The 10125-nt window shown below is 41.5% G+C and overlaps 1 long non-coding RNA gene across 1 annotated transcript; it reads right to left on the minus strand.

The window, feature by feature from the left end:
- Nucleotides 1–2262: 2262 nt before the first annotated feature.
- On the minus strand, nucleotides 2263–9787 carry LOC132867422 (uncharacterized). Its single transcript, XR_009650734.1, has 3 exons — nucleotides 9008–9787; nucleotides 8790–8877; nucleotides 2263–5917 (listed from the first exon to the last, which is right to left on the minus strand). It is a non-coding gene; the product is annotated as an uncharacterized LOC132867422 (long non-coding RNA).
- Between the last annotated feature and the right edge of the window lie 338 nt (nucleotides 9788–10125).

Raw genomic sequence — 10125 nt, forward strand, 5'->3', positions numbered from 1 at the left:
ACAGTCTTATTTGCTGAGTGCAAATATTCATTTACAATACGAAATCTGTTTAAAGTCCTATCACCACTTCCTAGTGCATATCATTCCCAAATTAACAACTTCCCACACAATGAACAACAGAGTGAATAGCTTTAGCTGTTCGATTTTAAGTTCAATACCTTCAAAACAACACTTTATCGAACACAAACAAAAAAGCATAGCCAGTGTCAAAAACAAAAGAGCGAAGTTAGCAACCTTTGGATCCAGTGATAAACAGCTTTCAGAAGATACTGTATATGAAAAGCAGATTTTATGGACTAAAAATCAGAGGGACAGATGGCACACTTTAGCGACATCGTGAGCCTAAAGGGCTTTTAATATTGTGGAACATTAGGAACATTCATTTCCTCAGTTTCTCTTGAAGTGAATACGATAGAAAAATGCAGAATGTTAATGATAATCAGAACTTTACCTCTGATTCATACAAAACATTAACCCTGAAGACTCCTTCCATAAATGTTAAATAAAGTCTTTCCAGTAAATTTCCCCATGTCCCTGATTATACAGTTTACATTGTTAAACAAGACTGTCAATAACAGCGTAGCTAACTCCGGCTCCGTCTAGTCCAGAAGGAACGCTTTAAAGTGGGCCACCTTGCACAATAAATGTGGCAAGCTATATACACTACATACAAGCTATATATAGAAGCTATATACACCCTAGGAATACCGACCTATTTGCCAGAAAGAATCCAAAACAGTGAGGAATTGACTGAGAAGAATCAATTTTTGTTGAACTGCTCATTATGGCTTAATTAGTCCATAACTTCATTAATAATTCCATCCATCCATCCATTATCTGTAGCCGCTTATCCTGTCCTGCACGGTCGCAAGCAAGTTGGAGCCTATCCCAGCTGACTATGGGCAAGAGGTGGGGTACACCCTGGACAAGTCACCAGGTCATCGCAGGGCTAACACATAGAGACACACAACCATTCACACTCACATTCACACCTACGGTCAATTTAGAGTCACCAGTTAACCTAACCTGCATGTCTTTGGACTGTGGGGGAAACCCACACAGACATGAGGAGAACATGCAAACTCCACACAGAAAGGCCCTCGCCGGCCACTGGGCTCAAACCCAGAACCTTCTTGCTGTGAACCGACAGTGCTAACCACTACACCACCATGTTGCTTCATTAATAATTGTAATGAAGCAAATCTGGACGGAAGTTATATGCACCCTAGGTACCCCTACCTTCATGTCAGAAAGAATCAAAATTATTGAAGAATTGAGGGAGAAGAAGCGATTTGTGTAGAAACTGCTCGTTAGGGCTTAATTAGTCCATATCTTCATTATTAATTGCAATTATGCAAATTTGGGTAGAAGCCACATGCACCTCAGGCAGACCTACCTTCCTGCCAAAAAGAATAAAAATCAGTGAAGAATTGAGAGTGAGAAAACGATTTTTCTGAAATGTGGACGATGCCAGACGGACAACAGATAACACATGATGGCATAAACCCATCGCCTGTTGGCCGGATGAGCTCATCTCATCATCTCTAGCCGCTTTATCCTGTTCTACAGGGTCGCAGGCAAGCTGGAGCCTATCCCAGCTGACTACGGGCGAAAGGCGGGGTACACCCTGGACAAGTCGCCAGGTCATCACAGGGCTGACACATAGACACAGACAACCATTCACACTCACATTCACACCTACGCTCAATTTAGAGTCACCAGTTAACCTAACCTGCATGTCTTTGGACTGTGGGGGAAACCGGAGCACCCGGAGGAAACCCACGCGGACACGGGGAGAACATGCAAACTCTGCACAGAAAGGCCCTCGCCGGCCACGGGGCTCGAACCCGGACCTTCTTGCTGTGAGGCGACAGCGCTAACCACTACACCACCGTGCCGCCCACCGGATGAGCTAATAACAATTAATTTTTAATCTATTTATGATTAGACTTTCTAGCTTAGATTATCTGGCGTGTCAGGCGTACAAGTCCACGTGAATGAGTGGTTCCTATAGAAATAAAAACATTTGAATGAGTGCATTCATATAAAACTTTGATTTGCTGTTAAAATAGAACACTTTTGATCAATCAGAAGTGAGAATTTAACAACTTTAGAGTTCAGTGAAGACGGTAACGTAGGTTGTGGTGTTAGAGGTTTGTGTGACCGTACCGTAAGCTGATGCATAAAGATGAAGACAGACACATCATGCATGTACTGTGACTGAGCATTTTTTTTTTAAATAACAAAACCCACATCTCTATTCATTAACATTTTATTTCACAGTTGTAGTAGCAACATGACAGACGTACAAGGTACATTAATATTGTTATTGCACTCTATTTAGGCATCACAAACATAGCAACAAGCTAATAAAGAGGAAATGGACACGCAGTGATGTCTTTTACAAAATGAATGTAAAACTTCAGGAAATCCTCTTCAAAAACACAAACTGTAAGAAGGCAAATTCCTTAACTCGAAACAGTGCAGTTTTTTAAACAGATACTTCAGACACATTCCTGCTCCAGTTATCGAAGCAAGGAAGATAAACGACTGAGCACATATTAAGCCTACATCCCTTTTCATCCATTTTCTGTCTGTATCTCTTCCGTATCTCTGGCGTGATCCCTTTGCTTTGTCTCTATGGCTCAGAATTGTTATGACTTCCTGATACATTATCACACCAGCCAATGGGAGCACAGCTCTCATGTCCTGAACTTGCCTTCCCGGGTTGAATTTTTTGTGGTCGAATTGCCCAGTGATGCGTACTGGTGGGAGAGGTTCCCGTTTAACCAGACAGTGTTCCGCCCTGTCAGAGTGCATCACATCTCCCAAGTGAATCAGCACAGGATGGGAGGGGTAAAATACCCAGCAGCATCTCCCATGTGTGGAGGGAGCATCATGCACGATATCTTCATGATCCAGTGTAACAAACCGAGCGGAAATTAAAAAGACTTGAACGGTTTTGTACACAATGCCACTTTAACTCCAACCAAACGTTGCTTCCTTTCAATATTTTTAGGCGAACAGATCTGCAAGGATTCTTATGCGCATAACTGTGCCTCTCTCATGCTAAAGGAGCTCAGATATTTTTCAGCAAGTTCGTCTCTGAGAACTGATCAAATGTAACCCCAAGCTTACACCAGGAAGTAACAAGGAACCACACGGTTCTTATTGAAGTGCTTGACATAAAACTTTGGTGTGACTACAGGTTTTCATTCCAGACAATCAAGACAAACCACGTCTAATTCTATCTGTGCAGTCAGTTGATCGTAGATTTCCATTGAATATCAGGTGTTATTCCATCCACATTCACTGGATATGAGTAATCACATATTCTGACTGGCTACTCTACTACTAGGCTATCAGTGCATATACCATGAGGAGAGAGAAAAAAAAATGGCGAAGCGTGTTGCTGAACCAAACAAGGATGAAATCTCATCTCATCTCATTATCTCTAGCCACTTTATCCTTCTACAGGGTCGCAGGCAAGCTGGAGCCTATCCCAGCTGACTACGGGCAAAAGGCGGGGTACACCCTGGACAAGTCGCCAGGTCATCACAGGGCTGACACATAGACAACCATTCACACCTACAGTCAATTTTAGAGTCACCAGTTAACCTAACCTGCATGTCTTTGGACTGTGGGGGAAACCGGAGCACCCGGAGGAAACCCACGCGGACACGGAGAGAACATGCAAACTCCACACAGAAAGGCCCTCGCCAGCCCCAGGGCTCGAACCCAGGACCTTCTTGCTGTGAGGCGACAGCGCTAACCACTACACCACCGTGCCGCCACAAGGATGAAATAAATACTCAAAAACAAAACCCCAAAAAGCAACAAAAAAGTATTTGATGGTAAGAACGTATCTTTTTTTTCAATAATTATCGCATTTTTCACAAATTGCTACTGTCATTTCGCTGGTTTGTTTACATTCTAAGTGGAAATGATTTTGTCGGACGTTCCGTATAAAGGTTTTTTTTTTAAATCGAATTTGCAAAAAATAAAAATGCTCTGTTTCTTAAAATCCAGTGAATGTGGATAGAATAAAAATAGTTATTCCACTCAATCTCGTCCTACATGGCTTATAGCCGCTATCAGCTCATGTACGACTCGATTTCGTGGAATAACTGTTAATTAGTACTTGTGCCTGGTGAGAATGAAACCCTGCAGGAACATTGGCCTTTGTAGGATATCATTAGACGATAATAAGCAAAAGACAAAGCTTGCTCAAGCTCAGCCTGGAGCACCTTCAGCACCACGGCACTTTCTAGTGTGAAATCAAGGTAGGTGAGAACTTGCACCGAAGGCACAAATACATCGAGCCTGTGCTAGCATCCTAAATTTAATCCATCAACTTAGACTACAGTTTCCCCACACATACTTAAAGCTAGCACTATTCCTGCACACCATTGAGGTGCTACATTATTACTCGGCCAACGCATGGAGGAAGTTCCTATCTGCGTGCATGACCACTTCCTGTTTAGCAGATTGCATGCTTCTGTGGAGATACAGGAAATGATTTTGCTGAGCCAGATCTTATAAGAATAAGAATTCTTTCACCTGGCATTTGAGCACAGAAACTGTGCAAATTTTATCAACGAGCATCTGACCAGCAGCAAAAAAATGTTTATGCACAAAGCCTTTAAGCTACTTCCTCTCAAACTGGCTAATATGGGGATTTTCAAGTGAAGCAACAGATCTACAGTTTTAATATAATAAATTTAACATCCGAGGATACTTAATATCCCACAAATTTCCCATCATGTGCTTAGTAAATATACAGTAAAGCTCCTGCCTGGGGAAAGACTGACTTTGTTGAGCAATATAGGAAAGTCATGGCCTAATGGTTAGAGAAGTGGTTTTGAGACCAAAAGGTCACTGGTTTGATTTCCTGGATTAGCAGGAATGGCTGAAGTGCCCTTGAGCAAGGCATCTAACCCCCAGGCTGCTCTGGGTATGTTGTACGTTGCTCTGGATAAGAGCGTCCGCTAAATGCCATTAATGTAATATTTCATCCCGCTTCACATTCGTTGCACGTTTTTCAGCCAGTATATCACTGACTTGTCCAAAATGCTCACAGCTTTATTTCATCAAGTTTTAAATATCAACATACATTCATGACAATATCACATACTGGATTCTTTAAAATACTCACACATGCACGTTAACATTTTAATTCGTTCTCATAAAACTTGACAAACATGGCTACTTATAACAGTACAGCAAAATAAATCTATATTTAAAACCAAAACAGACCTTTTATTTAATCTCATAGTGTAGTTCAGTACTGCCCTTCCAGTACAAGCTTGCAGGATTCCTGTGCGCTTTGTGTCCATTTAAGCAGCCTTAAAAATATCCCAAGTGTTCAAAGCAACCTGCTTTCTACAGCTGTTTGATACATAAAAGCAGAGGGTTTCCCTTTAAAAGGCATTTATTCTCTGTCAAAGCATTAGTGACTGTCTCCTTCCCTTTAAATATGAATTATTGAGAAGTTTCTAAACCAAAGCTCTGGCCTTCGAGGCACTAAGGAACCCTGATGAATGTACCAACGCAACTGTAAAGACGTAGGCCGCATCTGAACACTATTTTTGTTGACATCGCTTGATAAAAACCCTGAACTCATCTCATCTCATGCTGGCTGACCTCAGAATATCCAGGCTTATAATGTTAGTGTATAAAAAGTGCTGGATAAAGTCTTCAAGTCTCCATCTCTGATTTAGTTTCTATTCTACCTCCAGGATTGAAATGGATCAGGAGGTCATGGTTGTGTTCAGGGCACCGGGTCACGCCGCACCTTCTCGGTCATCTGTTTGGCACTGTAGTAGGACAGGCTAAGACCCATAATGGCCAGCATCATGGCGATCTGGTTAAGGGAGCGGTCCTGAGGCTGGGTCTGAACCTCACCGGCTACCTGCCTCTGCAAAAACACATGTGAAGAAAGAATTGAGTTAGCAGAACCGATGGGTTTCACTGTTCAAGTTCAAAAAGGGCATTTAGTCTTGAGAATTATTGGCAGTGTTGTAGTCAAGTCACTAAACCTCAAGTCCAAGTCCAGTCTTGAGTCCCCAGTGTTCAAGTCATTAAAGAAAATTTCGATTCAAGTCCGAGTCGAGTCCACTATTGATCCGAGTTGAGTCCGAGAGCAAGACTCCAACGGCACCATTTGATGGTGGCTGTTGCTGCCTTTATGTGAAACCGTCTCTGCTACTGTGTTGGACTAACGTTCCTGCTCGACTGCCCCATTTTAGTTAACAGGCTACAGATAAAAAGCTTGTTCATCGCTCAGCAAGCCCCGCCCACTATCAATAGGGCAAATAACATGAGAGAGGGTTAACACTAGCTAGTTCATCGCTCAGCAAGCCCCGCCCACTATCAACAGAGCAATGAACATAGCATGTCACTTCCTTCTCTGGGTGGAGTCTTACCAAATGACGATTGAAGTTCGAGGTCGTCCCCGTCGTCTCCTCGATAGTTCTTCTACATATGGAACACACAGCAGTGCATTTTTTCCCACTGCACAAGAAGTCTGTATAAGCAAAATGGACATCCTAGGGGCGTCTCTCCAGGCATTTTAGCGCCATTAATGTTAGTTTGTTCCTGAACATGATGTATGAACAGGTGAATGTGCATTCTCTTGCACAAAATTAGGATACAAGTTAATGTAGATATAAATATCTTATGGCAAATTATTATGGCACGTTACAAAAAATTAAAGAAAAAATCAGAGTCCTCATCTCCAGTTTGAGTCCGAATGTAGTTAATGCACGAGTCCGAGTCGTCAGTGCTCAAGTCCAAGTCAAGTCACGAGTCCTTAAAATTAGGGCACAAGTCGGACTCGAGTACTACAAGCCTGATTATTGGCTTTAGAACATTTTATAAAGCAGTTTTACAGATGTTTCAGAGCTAAAATAGTGATAATGACTGCCCTGAAGAAGACAGGAAGGGGTTTTATGCACATTTAATAAAAACCACACACACACACACACACCACCAGTCACAAGTCATTCATTTAAGTTGAATCATCTTACTTTGGAACAACTCCAATTGTCCATTTTATAGCAATTCAGTAAAACCCGAACAATCTTGACAAACTATACAACTGACCATTATTAGCTTGTAAATGATTTCTGAGTGCCACCATGATTGATTCAAACTTAAAATCAACTTGATTTTTTTTTTATTCATACAAAATCACTGAATCAGGTGAGTAATTCAATGAAATATTTTAGAAATAAAAAGCATCTACTGCCATGGAAGGGCATTATTAGTATAAATGAGAAAAATGCTACAAACTGTTTATCCAGCATTTTGTCATACATATATGCAACATATAACTCCTTGAACCTTTTCGAATCACACAGGTCCAGAGTGTGTCATTCAAAATGCACTTCACAAAAGATAAAATAGCATCAAATTAAGCAGAAAACTCAACTTAATACTTTACAACAAGGTGACTGTAATAATGCGACTCTTAGCATGGACATTAAATCAGACAGATTAAAACAGGACCAAAATAAGGAAGGCTGCTAAGCCGATTATAATTAACTCAGCAATTTTCTTTGCCCAAGACATCCTACTGCACTGTATGGAGAAGAAATTTCATTGTAAAACATTCGCCAATTTGAGCATGATATTCTATAACATGAGCATAAATCTTAAGAGTAAAATAAAATTATCAGAGCGTCAGCGACGCAGTAGCTCACACGGCCGTACCATGAGAAACCAGACTCGTTTATAATGAGCCAAGTTGTTCTTCATGAGAACAATTTGATCTTCAAAACAATCAGAATCAAAAACCATTGAAAACTCAGGCAGGGGTAGCGATTTTCCTGAAAGTTTGTTAACCGGCATAATGAGCAACTCCATCCATCCATTATCTGTAGCCACTTATCTTATTCTACAGGGTCGCAGGCAAGCTGGAACCTATCCCAGCTGACTATGGGCGAAAGGCGGGGTACGCCCTGGACAAGCCGCCAGGTTATCGCACTCGTTAATGAGAAATCACAAAACTAGGGAGTAATTTTTGTGCAGACTGATTAGATCTTCCAAACAAAACAATCAGAATCAAAATCCATTGACAACTCAGGGAGGAGTAGCGATTTTTGTGAATTGTGGACGGACGATGGACGCTGCATGATGGCAACAGTGCATCGGCTACAGCCGGTCAGCTAATAATAATAAGATGGTTCACATAAAGCTGTGTGGTTTTCACACTGTTGGACACTCCAAACCAGGAGAATACCAAACTATTCAGGGCAGATGCACTCGAGCACTCTAGCTGGCATTTCCAAAGTTAACACAGCCCTAGTTTCACATACCAGCCCCATTGTCCTGAACCCGCAAGTAAGCCAGTGTAGGATTAACCTTTCACATTTCCAAGCCAACTGGAACCAAACATGTATTCACACACAAATCTCAATACATGTTACAGAACACGTCATCCATTAGGACGAAAACACCACCACTATGCAAGACTTGGAGCAATTCTTGGGTCAAAAATGCCACACGTAGGCATGTATTGGAAATCAGTTATACAATATACAGGGATATTCTACATGCTCATGTGTTGTTAATATGTTCACTTTGAAATATGTAACCTTTTGTCAGGAGGCTTCCTCGGTCAACACGTTGTACAATTTGATCGATTTGAAAGAATCAAATCGCTGAAGCCCGCGGGTTGCAAGTCGTTCAATACTGGTCATTTTAAAAAAATAAAAATAAAACCATTCAACTGCCATAGAAAGGAAATATTAATGACAATTTGAAGTCAAAATTTTCAAAAAGCACACCTGCAGGAGACGGAAATATCCAGGAGTCAGGCGTCCCAGTCTGATAATCATGTCTGTTGGTCTCAGAGAGAACGGAGCTGGGCAGAACCTGCAGACAAAAAAATAATAATACAAGATGTCCATAAAGCTTTGATGATTCCAACCACCAAACAATTGGTGCATTTAAAAGAGTCAGATAATGAACATGAACAAATAAACAAGAACAATGTTGTACCAACCAGTGAGTCTCTCTCTAAAGGTCTGAGCTCTTAAAATCTTGGCTCTGAATGTTTTACACAAGTTAGATTAAGAAAACGGACGTCTCTAGCCTTTGGTGAAAGTGTCAAACCAGATTAAATCAAGCTGATCCTGAACACGGAGTCCTGCAGAGAGGCAGATCCACGTGGTGCATGCTTCTGACTTCCATGTGGTCTTGGTTTGGGCTCGACCTAACTAACTACTGCCTACAGCACTAAAGGGTGGAAGTCTTATTACATAAGACCATTTACATGGAATCTGAGCAGTGATGGAAGCACTGTGGAGCAAAATGCATAACGAGGCATGGCTACGTCATCTTAACTACATGCACCATTTTACAACATTCCACGGATTTAACAGGAAACTGAGACAAACGTTCAAGAATCCAAGGAAGTCTGCAGGTTTAGAGGTTTTGGGGAGTTGGTGGACAATAGGGAAAGAAAAAAAAACAGAATAAGTTCTGCTTCAATCGGGCAAAGCTGTTTAGGTTTTGTTGAATCTCAGATCTAGCCTTGGATATAGGAAAGGTGGGCAGGAGGTGCGTGGAAAAGGTACACATCTACATATCCAGGACCTGACCAACCTGATTGCAACCTCCACTCTTGCAAAGAGGTAAAATGATCCAATGAAAGACTATGTGGTTAGAAAAGTTCCTCCAGGGTTAGAAAAAAAAACTATCCAAAAAACACTAAAAGGCGCAACTGAAGACCACCAAAAACCTTTGTGGTTTAAAAATACAAGTAATATACTGACTCGAAACTACAGCACAAGGAACTGTGGAAACTCTAAGAGCTCCAACTCTTTATAAAATCTCACTCAGCCAATCAGAACAAGGGGCTGGCTCTCTCACCAACACCTACACACACACACAGCTCAATACACTGCCAGCTGTCAGAACGCATCAGGCAGTCTGTGCAACCGCCAACGAACTACACAAGGAAAAGGAAACCCTCTGAACTTCACACACACACACAGTTTCATCATATGCACAAAAAACAAATACACACGAGTGTGGAGAGAAAAGCAAAGCAAAATGAAACACCGTATAATGGGCTTCTAGTTCAATCACCAGCCTTTCCAGGAAAGCTAACAGCTAGCT

Source organism: Neoarius graeffei, chromosome 19 (assembly GCF_027579695.1).
Source record: "Neoarius graeffei isolate fNeoGra1 chromosome 19, fNeoGra1.pri, whole genome shotgun sequence".
Lineage (NCBI taxonomy): Eukaryota > Metazoa > Chordata > Actinopteri > Siluriformes > Ariidae > Neoarius > Neoarius graeffei.